Consider the following 19,899-nt stretch of genomic DNA (forward strand, 5'->3'; position numbering starts at 1 on the left):
CTTTGGAATCATGGAAAGGCCAGACCAAGAAATATTGATGGAGATGTTGATGCATATTCAGTATATGGCACTTAACGACCAAGCTGCTATATTGTTACTTAGGCGAAGGAGGAGGAGAATCGTAAGGCAGCGTATATCTTGCTGGGTACGACCTTGGCTTTCTGTTGAAAGAAGACTTCAGTTTGACCATTATGATCAACTGATGAATGAATTGAGGATGGAGAATCAACAGTCCTTCTTCAACTTTTTGAGGATGCCTCCAGAGATGTTTGATGAATTATTGAATAGAGTTGGACCCCGAATTCAGAAGAAGAATACCACATTCAGAAAAGCTCTAGAACCCGGTCTAAAACTGGCTATAACCATAAGACATTTGGCATCGGGCGGTCGATATTCAACCTTCCAGTATAATTTTAGAGTCGCACGCAATACCATATGCACATTTATACCTGATGTTTGCAAAGAAATTGTTCAAGAGTATAAAGACGAAGTTATATCATGTCCAACAGAACCAGAAGAATGGAGGGCTATTGCTGAGGAATTTAATTGAAGATGGAACATCCCACATGCTTGTGGCGCATTAGATGGCAAACATATTGCTGTTAGAAGTCCACCAAAAACTGGGACATTGTTTCATAATTATAAGGGTTTTTTTCTCAATAGTTCTTCTTGCCTTGGTTGATGCAGACTACAAGTTCCTATGGGTAGATGTAGGTGGTTATGGTTCCATGTCGGATGCCCAGATATTCAACGCTTCTGAATTAAAAGAATGCTTGGAAGATAGAAGTATTGGATTTCCAGAACCAGATGCAATGCCTAACGATGTCCAGGACATGCCTTATTTCATTTTGGGTGATGACGCTTTTGGACTTAGAACCTATTTGATGAAGCCCTATTCCATACGAGGTATGACAAAAGAACAAGCCATTACTAATTACAGAATTTCAAGGGGGAGACGTGTTGTGGAGAACGCGTTTGGGATATTAGCACAGAGATGGCAAATTTTATTATCGACAATGATGCAAGGCCCAGATACCGTTGGTGTTGTAACTGAGACTTGCGTTTGTCTGCACAACTTGATGAGAACACGATATCCAACCTTACAAAATGCTCTACTGGACATGGAAGACGATCAACATAATATTGCTCCAGGTCTTTGGAGAGCAAATGCAAACAAGCACCTTTCCCTTTCCCTTTCCCACAACGACCTCTTTCAGTTTTTGGCGGCATGCTTTTACAATGGAAATATTGGTACAAATGGATGACAAGAAGGTTCTGAGCTGTATTTATACTGAATCTGGATCTGATTCAGCTGCTGCAAAGCGTGGCGACAGCGGCGCGGAAACGTTGTAGAACCGTAGTAAGACCGTGGTAGAATCGTAGTAAGATCGTGGTATAATCGTGGCAGAAGCGTAGGAAACTCGTGTTGCAGTCGTGGGAGTCGTGGTGAGAGCGTAGTTAGAACGTGATGGACGTAGTGGGAGCGTAGTAAGAACTTGATGAACGTAGTGAGAACGTGGTGAAATCGTAACAAGGCCGTAGTTTAATCGTAGTGGAGTCGTGATAAGAGCGTAGTGAGGACGCAGTAACATCGTGAAGACAGACAAAATTACAAATTCATGCCGTTCGCACTACGATCTCACCACGATCTAAAAAAAATGATAGAACGTAGTGAGGTCGTGATGGTCGTGATGTAGTGTGACAGGGCCATTAGATGCATTTGAAAGCTCATATTGTAACGTACGACTGTGACGTCATAGTTACATTTATGTACATATAGCAATACGCCAGTTTCGAGATAAGAGCTCTCCTGTGTAGGAGGTACATTTAGTAGAACTTTGAGTGCCTAAGTGGGACTGAGTGGCCCTACAGTCAGTGAGGAAGACGATAAAATGTATTAAAAGCGGCTCCTCTTTAAATATGTAAATGTAGGATATACAAAATACTATTGAAAGAATTGTTTTACTAAAGTAGAAACATAAAAACAATGTCATATTTGAAACTAATATTCTGGATATGATACCTAAGACCAACGAAATTACGTGATATAATAAGATTTCCATGTATTTAATTACTCCCTGAATACTTATCACTTACTTAGTTTGTGTATCAGTTGAATTCAGGTGATGAAACAGCGTATGATAAAAATACTGAGTACATTTACTTATGCAGTGATGAATATTCGTCCCACTCCCGCATGTAAACAAGTTGTTTCACGCCTTACTATGTACGAGAGTTCTTCAAAGGGAAATAACTTGAACGTATCTCGAAACCGGCGTATTGACTCTGATAGCGTCGATCCACACACAAGGTTTATTTGCGGTTACGGAAATAGCCGAGTAGTTACGATTGCTCTCTTCTCTCCTGCCATTGCAAATCTAGCATGGCATACATGCACAGGGCTACAATTAATCCCGCCATTTTACCTTCTGACAGTGAAATTGTACTTCTGTTTGTGAAAAAAAACACTTGTAAATTTAACATCAAAGAATCTTGATTAGCTTGTTTAATTGCTAAAGTATTTGATTAGTTTGTTGAAGAGTAGGGTTCTGTACAATATGATATTGTTCTAATTTCCTCTATGAAAAATGAGTTAATGCTACATGGGGATTATGGCATAAAATCTAAGAATATCTGATTGGATTTGTGTCCTATTTTGCAATCTCCATAATACTGCAAAATTGTTTCACTTTCTTTTTAATTAAACATCTTCATTCTATTTGTAGAGGCTATACCAGACGCGTATATGGAGGAACCAAGGGTCTGATTTTCCCCCTTTAACTTGCATGTAATAAAAAGTAGATATCATATTTGACTAATTTTATGTACTTCCAGTTGTTTAATCCTAAGTGTTAACCCCGAGTATATATTGGATACTCTGGGGAAATTACATCGGGTGGAACCCCACTCCCTGGGGGAAGTTTTTTGGATCTCTAATGTGAGTATATTTATGTACCAGCGCTCGCCCTAACAGGAGTGTCGTCAACATTCCGAGTTCCACAAATGATACACTGTAGCATAGTCTTAACCTGGAGTTGTCGTCCCTTACCCTATCATACTTCTTTGTCTACGTTACAAGCCCGCTCTTGATGATATATTCTTTTTACGCCAACCAGTTTCAATGATACGAAAGCCAGCTGAGCTCGTTTTTTAATTATTATTTTTTTAATCTAACTCATTACAACAGGTTATTATCTCGTTATATAACGAGTTAGTATCACCTTATAACAAGTTAATTATTTCATTATATAACGAGTTAGTATCACCTTAGTCGGGTTATCATTTCCGCATAACGAGTTAGTATATCCTTATAACGAGTTAGTGTCTCCTTATAACGACTTATAATATCGTTATATAACGAGTTAGTATCTCCTTATAACGAGTTTTTATCTCCTTATAACGAGTTAGTATCTCCTTAAAACGAGTTAGTATCTCCTTATAACGAGTTAATTATTTCATTATATAACGAGTTAGTATAACCTTAGTCAGGTTATCATTTCCGCATAACGAGTTAGTATATCCTTATAACGAGTTAGTAGCTCCTTAAAACGAGTTGTTATATCGTTATATAACGAGTTAGTATCTCCTTAAAACGAGTTGTTATATCGCTATATAACGAGTTAGTATCTCCTTAAAACGAGTTAATTATTTCATTATATAACGAGTTGTTATATCGTAGTATAGTGAGTTAGTATCTCCTTAGTCGGGTTATCATTTCCCCATAACGAGTTATTATATCGTTATATAACGAGTTAGTATCTCCTTAAAACGAGTTATTATATCGTTATATAACGAGTTAGTATCTCCTTATAACGAGTTAGTATCTCCTGATAACGAGTTAATGTCTCCTTATAACAAGTTAATATATCGTTATATAACGAGTTAGTATCTCCTGATAACGAGTTAGTGTCTCCTTATAACGAGTTGGTATCTCCTTATAACAAGTTAATATATCGTTATATAACGAGTTAGTATCTCCTTATAACGAGTTAGTATCTCCTTAAAACGAGTTGTTATATCGTTATATAACGAATTAGTATCTCCTTAAAATGAGTTAATTATTTCATTATATAACGAGTTAGTATCTCCTTATAACGACTTATAATATCGTTATATAACGAGTTAGTATCTCCTTATAACGAGTTAGTATCTCCTGATAACGAGTTAGTATCTTCTTAAAACGAGTTCATATATCGTTATATAACGAGTTAGTATATCCTTATAACGAGTTAGTATCTCCTTAAAACGAGTTGTTATATCGCTATATAACGAGTTAGTATCTCCTTAAAACGAGTTATTATATCGTTATATAACGAGTTAGAAACGTTTCAGGGCCTTTTCTTATTTTCAAAGTTTAAAACAAGTTGCAGCTATGCTATATTTACATGTACATTTGTACATGATCAAATACGTCATAAAAGAAACTGAATTTTTCCTGATTCGACTTGCAGTTCTCAATTCCTTCTTCATATAGATTTTAAATGTTTTTGAAAATAACATATTCTTTTTTAAATCATCAACGTATATCAATTTGAAGAAAATCTGATATGTGACTGAAGTTATATGATAATATTTGAATAAATGTTGGGTTTTCTGTGGGATAATAACAAGTTGAAGCTGTTGGCTAGGTTGGCCCGTAGTTTCATCTAAAGAAAATTTAAATTCAAAATTAGGTACGTAGAATTAGGATTAGGAGGGAGGGGGGGTGATCCCTACATTTTTGACAAAAAAAACATGATCTGTTATCGCAAAATGATCGTTTATATACGGAAGCCCATTAAGGATCTATCAAAAATATATTTCTAATTTGAAATATTGAAATCACGAATTTCAGAATTCGTTATTTCGATTTTAATTCGTTATTTCAAACATCAAAATTCGTTATAACGGATTATAATTCGTAATAACGGATTTCAAACTTTGAAATAACGAATTCAGTTTGAAATAACGGATTCCGAAATTCGTTATGTCGAATTGCATAATTCGTTACAACAAATCTTTAAAATCTTAAAATACTGATGAAAAGGTGAAGAAAACGAACATTGATCATTCTCGTAACTCCTATAAGGAATACAAAATTAAGTGTTGGGCAAACACGGACCCCTGAATAAACCAGAGGTGGGATCTGGTGCCTGATCTTGCGACATCTTCATCCACTACACATTTTTAAAAAATTGGATTAATTTGTTTTAATGAATCGAAATCCGATTTAATGAATTGAAAAATCTATAATTTCAAATCATTTAATTTATTCTTACTAATTCTACAATTCTTTATCACGAATTCTTTACGAATTTGATACCAACGCTTATATTAATCGTTATATCAAATTTGACAATTTGATATAATCATTTCTAAAATTCGTGTTTTCAAATTTAATTCGTTAATATAAATTTTGAAATTTGTTATAACAAATTGAAAAATTTGTAATGACAAATTTGAAAATTTGTTAAAACAAATTTAATTCGTTATAACGAATTTAAAAGTTTGAAATAACAAATTAAATCTGTAATTTCAAATTCAAATTCAAAAATATTTTTGATAGGTCCTAAATGGGCTTCCGTATTTATAAGCCAGATATTTCATTTTTTCATATAACCACCAGATGGTGAATTTTCTGCTCTCAGTGGGATTTTTCTATCCCTCGTCCGATATAATGATTGATTCTATGGCTTCAGTTTTGGCGATTTGAATGATTTCTTGTCCTTATGTTGAGTTTTTAGAAAGATGGGGTCCTTTTAAATTAACGGTTTCATAGATAAGAACTCGTTATGATGAAATAACTACCTCGTTATAACGAGATAACTACCTCGTCATAACGAGATAATTAACTCAATATAACGAGAAAACTAACTCGTTATAACGAGATAATTAACTCGTTATAACGAGATGACTAACTCGTTACAGCGAGATAACTAACTCGTTATAACGAGATAACTAAATCGTTATAACGAGATAAGTAACTCGTTATAGCGAGATACGTAACTCGTCATAACGAGATAAATAACTCGTTATATCGCTATAACGAGATGAGTAACTCGTTATAACGAGATAAGTAACTCGTTATAACGAGATAAGTAACTCGTTATAACGAGATAAGTAACTCGTTATAACGAGATAAGTAACTCATTATAACGAGATAACTACACATGTACATGTAGCTCGTTATTACGAGATAACTGACTTGTTATAACGAGATGATTAATTCGTTATACATGTCACGAGATGATTGACTACTAACTCGTTATAAAGTGTGAGATTTTTTTTTAATTTATTCAAAAATGAGCGTATTCGGCTTTCATATAGTGAGAATGTTGAGATGATATAAATTGTTTAAGTATTAATTCAGGTATAAAATGTCTAGTTGATAGAGTACAAAATGAGATTATCTGAAAAGATCGAAAAGCCTAACGAAATGAGTTTCTGTTTGCTAATGGAGTTTTACGAAGAGGCTTACTTTTTCAATTGACGTCTGACTTTTACAATTTAAAGGGGTCAACTCCAAATATGAAAAAATTGGGAGTGGTACTTACAAAATTCAAAACTTTTACGGCATTCATTTGTTGTATATTATTTAACGTCCCACTCGAGAATTTTTCACTCGTATGGAGATATCACCATTGCCGGTGAAGGGCTGCAAAATTTAGGCCTATGCTCGGTGCTTATGGCCTTGTTGCAGAGAGGAATCTTTATCGTGCCACAGCTGTTGTGACACGGGGCCTTGGTTTTTCAGGTCTCGCCTATTCTAACCCGGACCCCCACAGGGTACGGCATTTAGGACAAGCACATGTCAGATGTTTATGTCGATAATGTACAGTGTACACCAGGGATTAATCGGTTTTGGTGGGGGCCAGTTTTCATGTTTTGAGCGATTTAAACCTGTATTTGTTGATCTGCTTCTTTAGCATACTTGATTTTAACGATCCGGCGCACCCGGGTTAATCGGCGATGACCGGCGACACACTTGATTGTGAACCGGAATTGCCCACGTATCCCGCCGGGTACGCCGATTGAGCCGGGAATTTCTGATAGACGAAGGCGTCTTCAAGTCAGGCTGGCGTCCTTGGAGACAGTAGTATCGAGAGTTGCTTATTCTAAGACAAAATGTTTTTAATTTTTACTCTGGTGAAATAAACATGATTTGTAAGTATGTTTGGTCATTTCTATGCGGAATAATGTTTATACAATAGAAGGTCAACAATTTCATTACTCATTACTGTATTGTAGCCGAGTCACTTGATTCTTAGCGCGACTCGCCGGGTATACCTGGCCTAGTTCGATTCGGCCGGATTTTTTCAGAATCAAGTATGCTATTTAAATCAAGCTTTTCAAGGTATTTATGCGTTTACCTGATCAAGACATAGGGCTCACGGCCGGTATGACCGGTCGACAGGGGATGCTTACTCTTCCTGGCCACCTGATCCCACCTCTTGTATGCTCATGGGTCCATGTTTGCCCAACTCTTTATTTTCCTTGTGGGAGCTGTGAGATTGATCACTGTTCCTTATCTTCACTATTCATGTGTGTGTGTGTTATTCAAACTTGGGGTGTCATAAATTTGTGGGGAAAAGGGGAAACCCTAAATCAAGGAAAACTGAGTTACCACAAATATCGTTGATTCTGCAGTGTATTTTGATATACATGTATACAATATACACATGACGTATTGATTGTCTTCACATTTAGACTTAAGAGTTTCAACACGAAAGAGAGGTGTACAAAACATTACCTTGTGAGGTTTTTTTAATTAGGGGGAGCTATGACAAAATATATCTCGACAAGACTACCCCCTCAAATTTTGATTCTAGTATAGAGCTGCCGTCCAAAGGTACGTGTGGTTAGGTGGGGGTTGCTTTGTTCCTGGGAAAACCAGAAACCCAAGATGTAATATATAGAGAACTTCTAAGTTTTCAGGACTGCTGGCACATTATTTAGAAATGTTAGGATAACTTGAGTTCGTCTGATTTCATTGAGTGCGCTGTGGTACGCTTATGATATACTGTAATATTTTCTTTTTATGGCAATTTTCTGGGTCCCTTTATGCATTTTTCAGCTTCTCATTCGCAGTTAACATTTAACTTAATTAAATGTCAAAACGAGTAATGCATTGCGAAAATGTCGAACGAATGTAGAGAGAATATAAGAGTCACTAAACATAATTGTTGTTTTTTGGTGTTTTTATGAAGCAGTTTATATAAATGTATTTATTTCAGTCCAATTTCTGTAGTTGGAGACGATCCCTTTAAATTGTAAAAGTCAGCCGTCGATTGTAAAAGTAAACCTCTTCGTAAAATTCCAATATTGTCTGTTAAGTCATACAGCTTCTTTTTTTTCTACCTTACTTTTGATCAAAATTAAGATATCGTCATTATTCAGGGAAATCTTTAATTAACAGTGTCATGATTGTTATCCGTTTGTTTCAAATTGCATAATTTGTAAACAACATTTAAAGTATGAAAATGACCTATAATTAATAACTAGAGAAGCTTCGCCAGCAAATCGTAAATCACGGACCATATATAAATGTAATCGACATAGAATACTTGATTCATTTGAATCATTTGCGTTGAACACCACAGGATATGATTTGTGGGATAGTGTGCGTCCCTATTGTGCTTCTGTTTGGACTCTGTAAAGGTATAATTTTGATGTATGATTCTAGAATTACTGAAAGATATTTGTATTCTTTCTGTTTTATTTATATGTTAAGAAAATGTTTAATAGATCGATTTTGATTGGATATCAAGATTCAAAGTATAAGAAAACACATGTTAGCGGTGTAATCCCCCCCCCCTTCCCCCCAAATCAATTAGAGTATATTGTGGAAATTGTTGATAGTATACATACTGATGAATAATGACAAATGCGGTGCCAAATAACACGCAAAGTTTGAAAATAAAATTATCACTTCATCCTTTAGTTTGGATCAGATAATATGTTGTGATTATAAATGAAGAGTATGCGATTTTGTTTTAAAAACAAGGGAGGCAAATGTTGTTTCATTGCCAAATGAATTCTGAAGCACAATATTACCCACTCAGGTTAAACTGGTATCACGTATACGACTAAGCTGCTTATTCAATTAACCGTAATAAAATAATATACATATGTACTTTCTACCCGGAGTTGTCGTTCGTTATCCTAACAATGTTACAATTCCATTCTCAAATAACATTCTTTCCACCGCAAATACATGTAGTTTAAAATATTTTACGATTTATAATGAATACAGTCTTTATATGTCGTGGGTAATAAAATATAAAAATGAGATAATGGGTGAAGAAAGTTGAGTTAAAAATGATGAAATAAAAGGACAACGAAATCAGGCACGGTCGATTTAGATCCCTAATACAGACTAGATCCCACCTCTCATGTTTTCAGGAGGTCCATGTTTGGGGAGGGGGGTATGTTTTGGGGTTTTCTTAATTTGTTTTTGTTTTTTTATTTGCTGTTTGTTTTAGAGGAGTGGGTTTTTTTTATTGTTCTTTATAAGATATATGTACGAAAGCCTATTAGTATCATGTAAAAAAAAAAATTATAAATTCACATTCCATTATCTCGAACAAAGATCTCGAAATTACGAGAAAATTATCTCATAATTAAGAGAAAATATTGATATAAAGCCGAGTTGCACAACTTATGGATAATCTTAGAAACGTTTGAAACTATTTCCCTCTTTATTCATTGGTCACCAAGTCGAAATGATCTTATTCAAAGTGTGTGTGACGGTACATATTGTCGTCAGGTGTCGCATGATTTAGGAATGCTAAATTCCTATAATTTTCGTTCCGGGTTATCATTTACGTTCCGGTCCGCGTAAGTTTAGTTCCGGTCATAATCACACTTTTTTTAAAAAAAAATGAAATGCATATGTTTACGCACATTTTTTGTTTGTTTCATTTCTTTCATCGGGTTATACAATAATCAAAGACTTATATCATTAGAACCGGAATATTTATTCGACTATTTTTGTGTTTTCAAAATTTGATGTACATGCAGCATCAGGTACTGATCTACATGTAGGAATGAGACTTCTTGAACTAAGTTCGGATTTTTATTTAACTATTTTATTTTTACAAATCTAGACTATATACTCAAATGTATGCAATATTTTTCTTTTTTATTGACCAATGCCATCATATATCTTTAATGATCAAATCATTTCGTACTGGTTACTTAAGAGATTGAGTACGAGAGAGAGAGAGAGAGAGAGAGAGAGAGAGAGAGAGAGAGAGAGAGATCGAGAGAGAGAGAGAGAGAGAGAGAGAGAGAGAGAGAGAGAGAGAGATCTATGGCACTAGTCCTGTGCAGGCATGTTACTAAGAAAGTAAAAACAAAAGATGCATACACTTAAAGCACTAGATAGTGGTTTGTTGAAATAATGATATTTTCATATTAAAGATATTTTAAATTGAAATTTATCAATATATGAAATGAAACAAGTCAAACATGTAATCATTTAATGAGATTAAAAAAAGGCTATCACGGACTCCATTGAAAATGGTATTGGAATCGTACAAGAATTCCAAATATTCATTCGCATTAAACAATTCAGCATCTAACCACAGCTAAATATTCTCTACAGAGATACCTATTGTTATCTTACCCCCCCCCCCCCGCCTTTCCCATCTATCGCGGCCGGCGACAATATATTCCAATGGTTTATTGTCTCCGACGACAGTATGTACCGTGATGCAAAAAATATGCCTTGTCTCGGCGCATATTATCGTCGGCGACAATATATAGTACATGTACTAACGGACAATATGTACCGAGAGGGTATGTGCATATTGTCGCCGAGGATGAATATTTTAACCACGTATATCCATAACCAAACAAACAAACAATTAATAAAAAAAAAATGCCCTAGTGATCAGGTGAATATGAAGGTAGTGCTATATTTTGTTAAACCTTTGTAAAGACAAACGGTGAGGACAACATCCACCCATCGTCGGTTACCCACGGGTGCTTCTATTCGATTATCTCCACCATCATGAGGGAGCGTGAGTGGACTGTAAAATATTAACGACACTGAATATATCTTTAATATTTTTAGGGAATGATGCCCATGGTGTATACATTCATTTAACATCAAACAATAATTTTCGAAAAAAAAATTCACATAAGGGGGGTTTTTGCTTGGAACGGCTCATATGGTGTACTTAACGGTGGAATTACAAGAGCATTATGATAGTTTAACTTTATCATTAGCTTATATCATCGTAAAACTTGTAAAATTTAATTCATTTAATTAATGGATAGTACTGAAACCTGCAAGGGCTACAATAATAAATCGTCGTTTTCTTTCTTTGTACTTTAAATGCATGAATAAAGTTTCGATCGGTAAGTTAACTTTCTAAAGATTATATTTGTCTACTTGGCATGCTTTGAATGGAAAGTGATTTCTTATATCTAAAACAGCATCCTAAACACACTGACGGAATGAGGAGAGGAGAGTTCATATAAAGAAAGATATCATGTGACCAATATTTACGTATTTCTCTCGTAATTTCGAGATAATTATCTCGTAATTACAAGAACTTTTCTCGTAATTACGAGATAACTATCTCGTAATAACGAGATCTTTTCTCGTAATTACGAGATAGGGGAATGTAAATTTATTTTTTATATGATACTAATAGGCTTTCGTATATATGAGATTGATCTTCTTTTTCGTTTCTAAGACATGTGGTCTGTTGTGTACTCAAGGGGTTGACGGTTAAGGTATTATTCAGAGTTTTAAGCATTTTAAAAAGTTTTATTAGTTTTATCAGTGAGGGTTTGAACATTACCAAAGAAGCTTTCAATGATTGTTGGATTCCTTGTTGACGAAAACAGGTTTGCTGACCCATCCTCCCACCCCCTTAATTTCATATGATAAAAATTAATTTCATGCATTTTATTTTACTTCTCTCAACATTTCTATGATAAAAATTAATTTCATGTATTTTATTTTTCTTTTCTCAGCATTTAAAGACACGAATTCAGTACCCAGTTTATACCTTTGCCTTATAGTTTGATATCTTGGATGCCTTAAACCTTTTTACAATCACGAAAAATGAAATTCAAACAATATGAATAATTTTGTGTCTTATAGTGTGTTCCATGAAAGACAATATAAAGTGTTGAAAGCTACACAATAGCTTCGAATTTGTACATACTTTCCATTTCATGGTTCATGGTGTATACATGTATGTAAATTTGTCCATTTCTTTCATTCGCTGTAATATCATTTACATATACAAGGGAAGGGCACTCCGAATTTTTGAAAGTTAGCAATTCTATGTAACATCAAAGTATTCACAGCGTCATTCTTGGTTACGTTTACGAGCGAGCGCCTTATGTGCACGATTAATGATTGCACGAACGATTCTACAGACATACGAATTCAAATGCGTTTGTACATGCAAAATGCACCAGGCATGTAACATAAACAACGAAATTCTTTAACATGCCCTTGTGCATGAAAAAAAAAACCTATAAAACACTCCTCTTTGATCCACTGTAAATCGTAGGAAAATATTAGATCCCTGGTTCAGAACAATGTGAACATCATTAAATGATATAATGAAGTTTTGGAAGATATGTTTTATCAACAAACAACTCAATCAAAATGTAGACTGTTATCGGATATTTACAGTTAAATCCGATGTACACTATTTATTGATTTATTTATTTTAATCAAAGTGTATTCTTGAAGTATGAGGAAAAACTCGCATGAACACACGACGCGTGAACGATAATGCATTTATCCGAACAATTCGTCAAGAATAATGTTTTAGATATCGTATCCATAGTCATGAATTTTCCATCGTAGACAACGAAATAGCACAGATAAAAGGGTCCGTGTTTTCCATTCATAGATATTAAATTTATTTGAATTTTTCGTTATTTTTTATCTGAACAAAATACCTTTACTCTTATATGCATAAATATTCTAATCCCTAAAACCTTGTAATATGATTCTTGTTTATCAAACATACCTTGTGCAATATGGAAAAATGCGTATATATTTGCACGAAAGGTTATTTATCGTGCAAACATCTACAATGGAACGGGACTTAGGCTAGTTCATATAGGAAAAATATTTATGTACAAACCTATCGATCATACAGGTACCTCTGAAGTGCGAAACGAAACATAATCTACCGCAACGAAGCAGATCGTATAACCGGACTCTTTTAATTATAATAATTAAAAATGGTATCTCAGGCCCCTGTGAAAGTTACCACATATAAATAAAATTCGCCTCTCCTTTGATGTAGGCTTTCGGCTTAACTGATACAAAGTTTTAAAAGTTGGGAAGGGGGCGTGTGAGTAAGCACAAAGTACATATCTGAAGTTGAGATACCATTTCTAAAGAGTTCGGTTATAGAATCTGTTTCGTTTTGTTTCGGTAGGTTTCGTTTCGTTATGTTTCGTTTCGATTTCGTTTCGCACTTTAAAGGTACCCTCGATTATACATATCATTAAGAAAAAGATATATTTTTTATCTCCATTGGGATATGACATGAAGTTTGTCAAGTGATCAAATCCTATAACGCCCGAAGCTTCCATACTTATGTAGCAAATGGCCGAAATACCCGTATATCAGTTTTTTCACGTGTATCTAATTTCCGCTTTGTTCGCGACGATTTCCGAGTCGAGGTACATGGAAGATACAGAGCTCACAATTCTTTTTATGTAAACAAGGCTCATGCCCTGTTTTTGTTTACCTGTAATCTAGATATACCAGTAAAAGTTCGTTTAAAGCAGATTTTTCAATTTACAAGTGAATTCTGAACATAATTTGATAGTTCCTAGTGTTTAGCACATATCATTGTGTTTTAAACATGCTATGTTCCATCAAGCAATATATATGTAAACAAAAACACGAAACGAGCATTGTTTACATAACAAAGAATTGTGAGTGCTGTATCTCACTTGTAACTCAACAACTGATATTCAAATTTTGGTTAACCATTAGAAATACGTCAGTTAAGCACTGTAAACAATAAAAATGGAAAAATAAAATTTACATTTTAGACCTTAATTCATGACACAAGTTTTATCAGGGTATTATTGTTGTCGAAATTCATCTACCATGAACTCGTATATACTTCCTGTGCATGATGTAGAGAGAAATTGAGTATGAGATGTTGTTGTATCCTAATTCAGATTTTTTCCCCCAGGAGGTTATGTTGAAGATGTCACCATTATCGGGGCTGGAATTGGTGGTACATACACCGGATGGAGACTCAGAGACAGAGGTCTGCAGATCGGAATTTATGAATAATCCGATAGAGTTGGAGGCAGGATGTATACTAGAACGTTCCCTGATGCCCCGGACCTCCCTGTAGATTTTGGCGCCATGAGACTTCTACCGGAAGATCACCTCAGAATGATAAAAGCCGGTGGAGAACTACATGTAGGACTTTCTTTTGTTCCTTTTGTTGAGGGGAGGGGACGACTTCCAGAACGCACGCTTCTATTCTTTAGAAACACTCATCTGAGGATTTCTGAATTAGGAGGTCCACGAACTCCCTACAGACTCAGACCGGAAGAGCAAACAAACCCTTCCGAATTATCTCAGTAAATATATACATGCATTTTTAGTATTGAAATTCTAAACTTTGTAATCGTATTCTCAAATTTTAATGCAAATATAAAATTTATAAAACGGCGTAAAAAGAAGATGAATGTCATTATTATTCATTTAAACTTTCCTTTGCCACAGTGCATCTGTTTACAAAAGGCTATATTGAAATTTTTTCTACTTTATAATACCAGATTTCATTGATCTGCCTATATCAGCAATATTGTTAGGTTAACGTTCTATGAAATTCGTTTGAAATGAAAATTTGTGTATGCATGTCTACTTTTGCCAATATATGCGTTCTTGCAAGATCGATACAGCTTATTATTTTTGTTAATATGCAACTTTTTAATATGTCTACATGGAACTTATAAGATTTAAGATATTCATGAAAAATATAAAGTATAATCGATTTCTCTTGAGGATTTTGTATTTAATTCTTTGACACGTTTCATGCTGACATAATCTGAAGAGGTATGCCAACATATACCTATATATGTTTTCTTTTGTTACTAATGCAAATGAATAAAAGGTAACATTTATGTATATGTACTTTGTAGGTATCTGTCTGAAACATTTACAAATTATAACGGCACATATCCAAACACGGAACTGTTTACCGCTGTGGCTTATGACGGTGTACCATTGTACCTTCAAAGGTAAGTGTGGGGTTTTCATGTGTAATTATATCTTATTCTAATCAGCTTATATCTGATTATAATCAACAATGGGTTTTACTACACAATTTTGTACAATATCTTTCAGTCAGAGGTACTTGTGGGGTTTTCATTTGTAATGAATCAACAATGAATTGTGCATGAATATTACAATTCTTTCAGTAATTAGGAACATGTTATGAAAAACTTTCAATATCGTATCGTCAGAAAACTATACATGTAAATGATGTTTTACACATTAACAAAAAAATTTAATAAATTCTATGAAATAATTTTTGAAAACCTGTGTATTTCTTCAAAACCCCAAACATATTTTAATTAAATCTGATGTCGTATATGCTGACTAACAATAATTCACATTCGAAGGTAGTCTTTCCATGATCTTATGCTTATTTCCTTTCATTCTAATTAGAATACTAGACCTCGTTACTAGGATATATTTAATTTAATACATTAGTTTTGAAAATATCAGTATATCAAGCAGGATGTGAAAAAAAAATCCCTACATAGAAAATCCTTTTTTCTGTCAAGGTTTCTTTATCTGGCGTTTTGAAACCGATAACATAAAGTCTACATTGCAATGTCAATGTTTTAAAAGGAATTGAAAGCTGTATATATTTTTAATATCAAACGCGGTAGTTTAGATGATATCATCGTCTTCATTTTCCGTATTTCCTATCGTATTCTTTGCATGTCTCGAAATTGCATTACATGCAAATACATCAATATGAAATGCATGGAGTATTGATAGAAAAGGTATACATGTAGGTTTGTTTATTACTCTCAAGTTTAACGATATTCAGGACAACTTTATTACGATATTTTGTTTGACAACTTCTCTTGCACTAACACACTTTTTATACTATGAACTTCAAGCAGCTGAACAGAAACAGCTCAAGTTGTTAAAACATTTCGTATATATTTTATCGATCAAGAAAGCGTAAATAACATTTAACGTAATTTTAAACATCCAAAATTATCATCATATCTTGCACTTCTCTTTTTGTCTTGGATGGATTGACGAATGGATAGATAGATATATAGAAGTGCTTTTCGGATTGAGTTTTCACTGTTTCAGACTTAAGTTAAGTTCAAACACTCGAATCACAGGTGTCTGGAACTTTATCATTTAAACTGTAATGGCCTAGTTCGATCATCTACCATTATTGGACACAGACTACCAATTATTTTGCTATACGATTCTTTATAACATAAAAATTAATATAAAAAATTCCACAGTCTCAACTTACCGGAAATTTGGCACAGACTTAGAGCAATGCAAGTCCAAACATATTTGTGAATCTCAGGAAAATCCACCGCACACAAGTCCTGTCATGACACCGCAAGTAACCCCTACCCTGCATATTTCCCTTTCCCTTTGAAAAGCAGGTAAACAATGGCCTATTTACACGCTTCCTACTACACACTTAAGAGCAGAATTTCCCATTATTATAATTTTTTGATTTTTTTTCAGACCCTCTTCTTTCCATCTATGCCCTATAATAACACAAATCCACCCCACATCCCCAAGCATTTTAAAGAACAAAACTCTATAAACTGGCACTACTTGCGTGGTCAATGAAATAGGGGTAAAATTAGTAGTCTGTAAGCTATTATAGTAGTTATCTAGTTGACTTCCGAGACTTAATTGCGCATGCTTAGCTTGCTTCCGGACCTTCAGTGCGCATGTCTGGTTACTAAAGTTTAACCATTCTGTAAGCATAGGTTGCTGTGTGATAGACCAGACATGCGCAGTGAAACTTCAACTCTAGTTACTATAGTTGATGATCGAACTAGGCCAATTTAAATCCGAAAGAAAAAATTTATTATCAAAACAAACAAAATATATCCACCGTCTTCTGAAAAGACGATAATGTGGATAATTTTTTCCCGGATTGGATAATTTTTCTCCAAATTTTTATTTCGATTTCATTGTTAAAACTTCACACCCCAGCGCTCAAATCCATACTACCTAGTTAGCCATCTTACATTGTAATATTTTTGTTTAGAATTTCCAAGGTATCAAAACAAATCAAGTGATTGGGGATGCATACTATTTTGTATCTGGTTATATGTTGTATTGTATACATGAAAATAGATATCTATTTTATACCAGTCTACCATGAATTCTATGTTTCAAATTATTTCGTGCAATTAGCTTTTCTTTTTAAAAAAAAATCAATGCAAACTGTTTGATGTTCTGTTTGTATTAACTTCCATCCTGTGTATTCAAAGATTGAAAATGGGTCAGTGGTTTACATACACATACAGCTACGTCCATGATCCCAGGGAAACAGGGGCCAAGCATTGTCTGCCTTTTGTCGACTTATTATATTCTTACTGGCTTCATATGTATACACATGCTTCAGGGTTTGGACCTTGAATTGAATAATTGATGTTTTATCATATTTAACAACAGAATTCGAGAAAAACGTTATATACATGTACTTTTACATCTGATATCGTATAAAATTTGTTTTTGTAGCTACAAGGAAGTTATGCTCAAAACGGGAATAAGCAACGAGGCAATTAATTACATCATTGACAACAACGTGTTCCATGCAGGATTCTTCGAAGGGCAAAGTCTTTTTCGATTTCCTAAAACAAGTAGAGGGTTCGAAGATACTGGCATTCGTACTGGTCTTCCACGTGTTGTCAGTGTCCTAACTGGTATGGGGTCATTTCCAACAGGATTCATGAAACAATTCCTTCTTCGGAACCCAACAAGGTTTTTCATTTTTAATTGCCAAAATAGCAATGGATAATATACACAACACAAAATCATCCTACCTAGCCTCTCTTAATATGCATTTTACTCTGAAGAACCATAGAACATTTGCAGCGTATAATGACGGCAAAATGGTATAGATAATCTTTTACATTGACTTACTTGACCTCAGTTTTTGTGATAAACCCAGCATTTATTTTTCTCATCCTTAGATATTTTATTGAAAGTAGACATTAACGGCAAACTGACAACTCAACTGTATGACAAACGGGATGATTTCAGCTTCTCCATCGTCAACTTCCCATATTTATGTAGCAATATTCCATTATCACCTGCATATGGTGTTTATATATCTCAACTGATTCGATATGCAATCTGAGCTTGTTCTGCGTATAGTCAGTTTTTAAATCGAGGTAAGCTACTGACAAACAAGTTGATGGTACAGGGATTTCAACAGTCTAGATTGAAGTCAGCATTTCGCAAATTCTATGGTCGTTATAACGAACTACTTCGTCAGCACAACCTCGCATTGGGTCAAATGCTGTCTGACGTGTTTCATACCGATTGTTAAGCCGTTCTTGGCACACTGATTTTGACTGCGGATAACTCCGTTTACCTGATCAGGATATAGGGCTCACGGCGGGTGTGACCGGTCAACAGGGAATGCTTACTCCTCCAAGGCACCTGATCCCACCTCTGGTGTGTCCAGGGGTCCGTGTTTGCCCAACTATCTATTTTGTATTGCTTATAGGAGTTATGAGATTGATCACTGTTCGTTGTCTTCACCTTACATAAGGGCTGGTCACATCTGTTACAAATCGACAACACTGATGACCACCACCTAAGCCTTATCGAGTATTAATGGCAGTCCAAACAATGAAATCACATGCCTGTATTTTTTTTTCTTAGGCACATGCATCACCCAAATAGTCAACTCGTGAAAATAACAAGAGCAGAAGGAGGGTACTACCTGCTGAAATTCAAAAGAACAGTAACTGTCAATGGTAAAACAATCCCTACAGACGAGTGCTTCAGTGTGTACACACGAAATATTATACTTGCTCTTCCAAAGGTACCACTGCAACAAATCGAGATGCCTGATTTTGACAATCCTGTCTTCCAATTAGCACTTGATGCGGTGATCGACATCGAATCATCGAAGATTTTCCTTGTTTATGACTTTCCGTGTTGGCTTCGAAGGTCCTGTAATATAACATTTACCCATTCAGACTTTCCATACAGACAATCAATGCACTGGGGGATATCCAGGACAGGAAAGGCCGTTCTTTTGGTGTCTTATGCAGACTTTGAGGATGCGCCATTTTGGAGTCATCTTCAACGAATAGGAAATGTTGTAAGCAAAAGGAACGACGACACTCGGGTAACGGACGAAGTTGTAAGACAAAATTGGAGGTGTATTAAATATGCTAAATCCTATGTATATCTGGTTTTAGTAGGGACCAAGATAGTTCCCTGATTTTATCTTTTATTTTTTCTTAAATGATTTATTTAATATACCGGTATGTAATGTCAGAAAGCTGACGATGAGCAAGCCGTAGTCATTTTCTGCCGACGAAAAAATAGCTATTGTAAAGGTAGTTTCCCCTAACAGGTAAATAACGATACTTCACACCGTGGGGAGTAACTCCGCCCCGTGATGAAATCCCGCGGAGGGATAGCACGGGAAGGATTAATACACCGTGGGGAGAACGCGGTCTAAAACGGGATCCGCGCTAGCCGTACTGTACCTGCCTAAACGGGATACCGGAAATGACATTGTTCATGGCCTCCAGGACAAACAAGGGAATGAGACAAAAAGTGGTCGCGAAAAAATTTCGAATACAGGAGAGTGGTATGATATATAATATTTTAAAATCTTTTTACACAATGAAAATGTTATTTTCTCTAGAAAACAACCC

At 34.9% G+C, this 19,899-nt stretch overlaps 1 pseudogene; it reads left to right on the forward strand.

Moving 5' to 3' along the window:
• Window positions 1–217: 217 nt before the first annotated feature.
• On the forward strand, window positions 218–19,457 carry LOC125651194 (achacin-like; annotated as a pseudogene).
• The last annotated feature ends 442 nt before the right edge of the window (window positions 19,458–19,899 follow it).

This window comes from Ostrea edulis, chromosome 5 (assembly GCF_947568905.1).
Source record: "Ostrea edulis chromosome 5, xbOstEdul1.1, whole genome shotgun sequence".
Classification (NCBI taxonomy): Eukaryota; Metazoa; Mollusca; class Bivalvia; order Ostreida; family Ostreidae; genus Ostrea; species Ostrea edulis.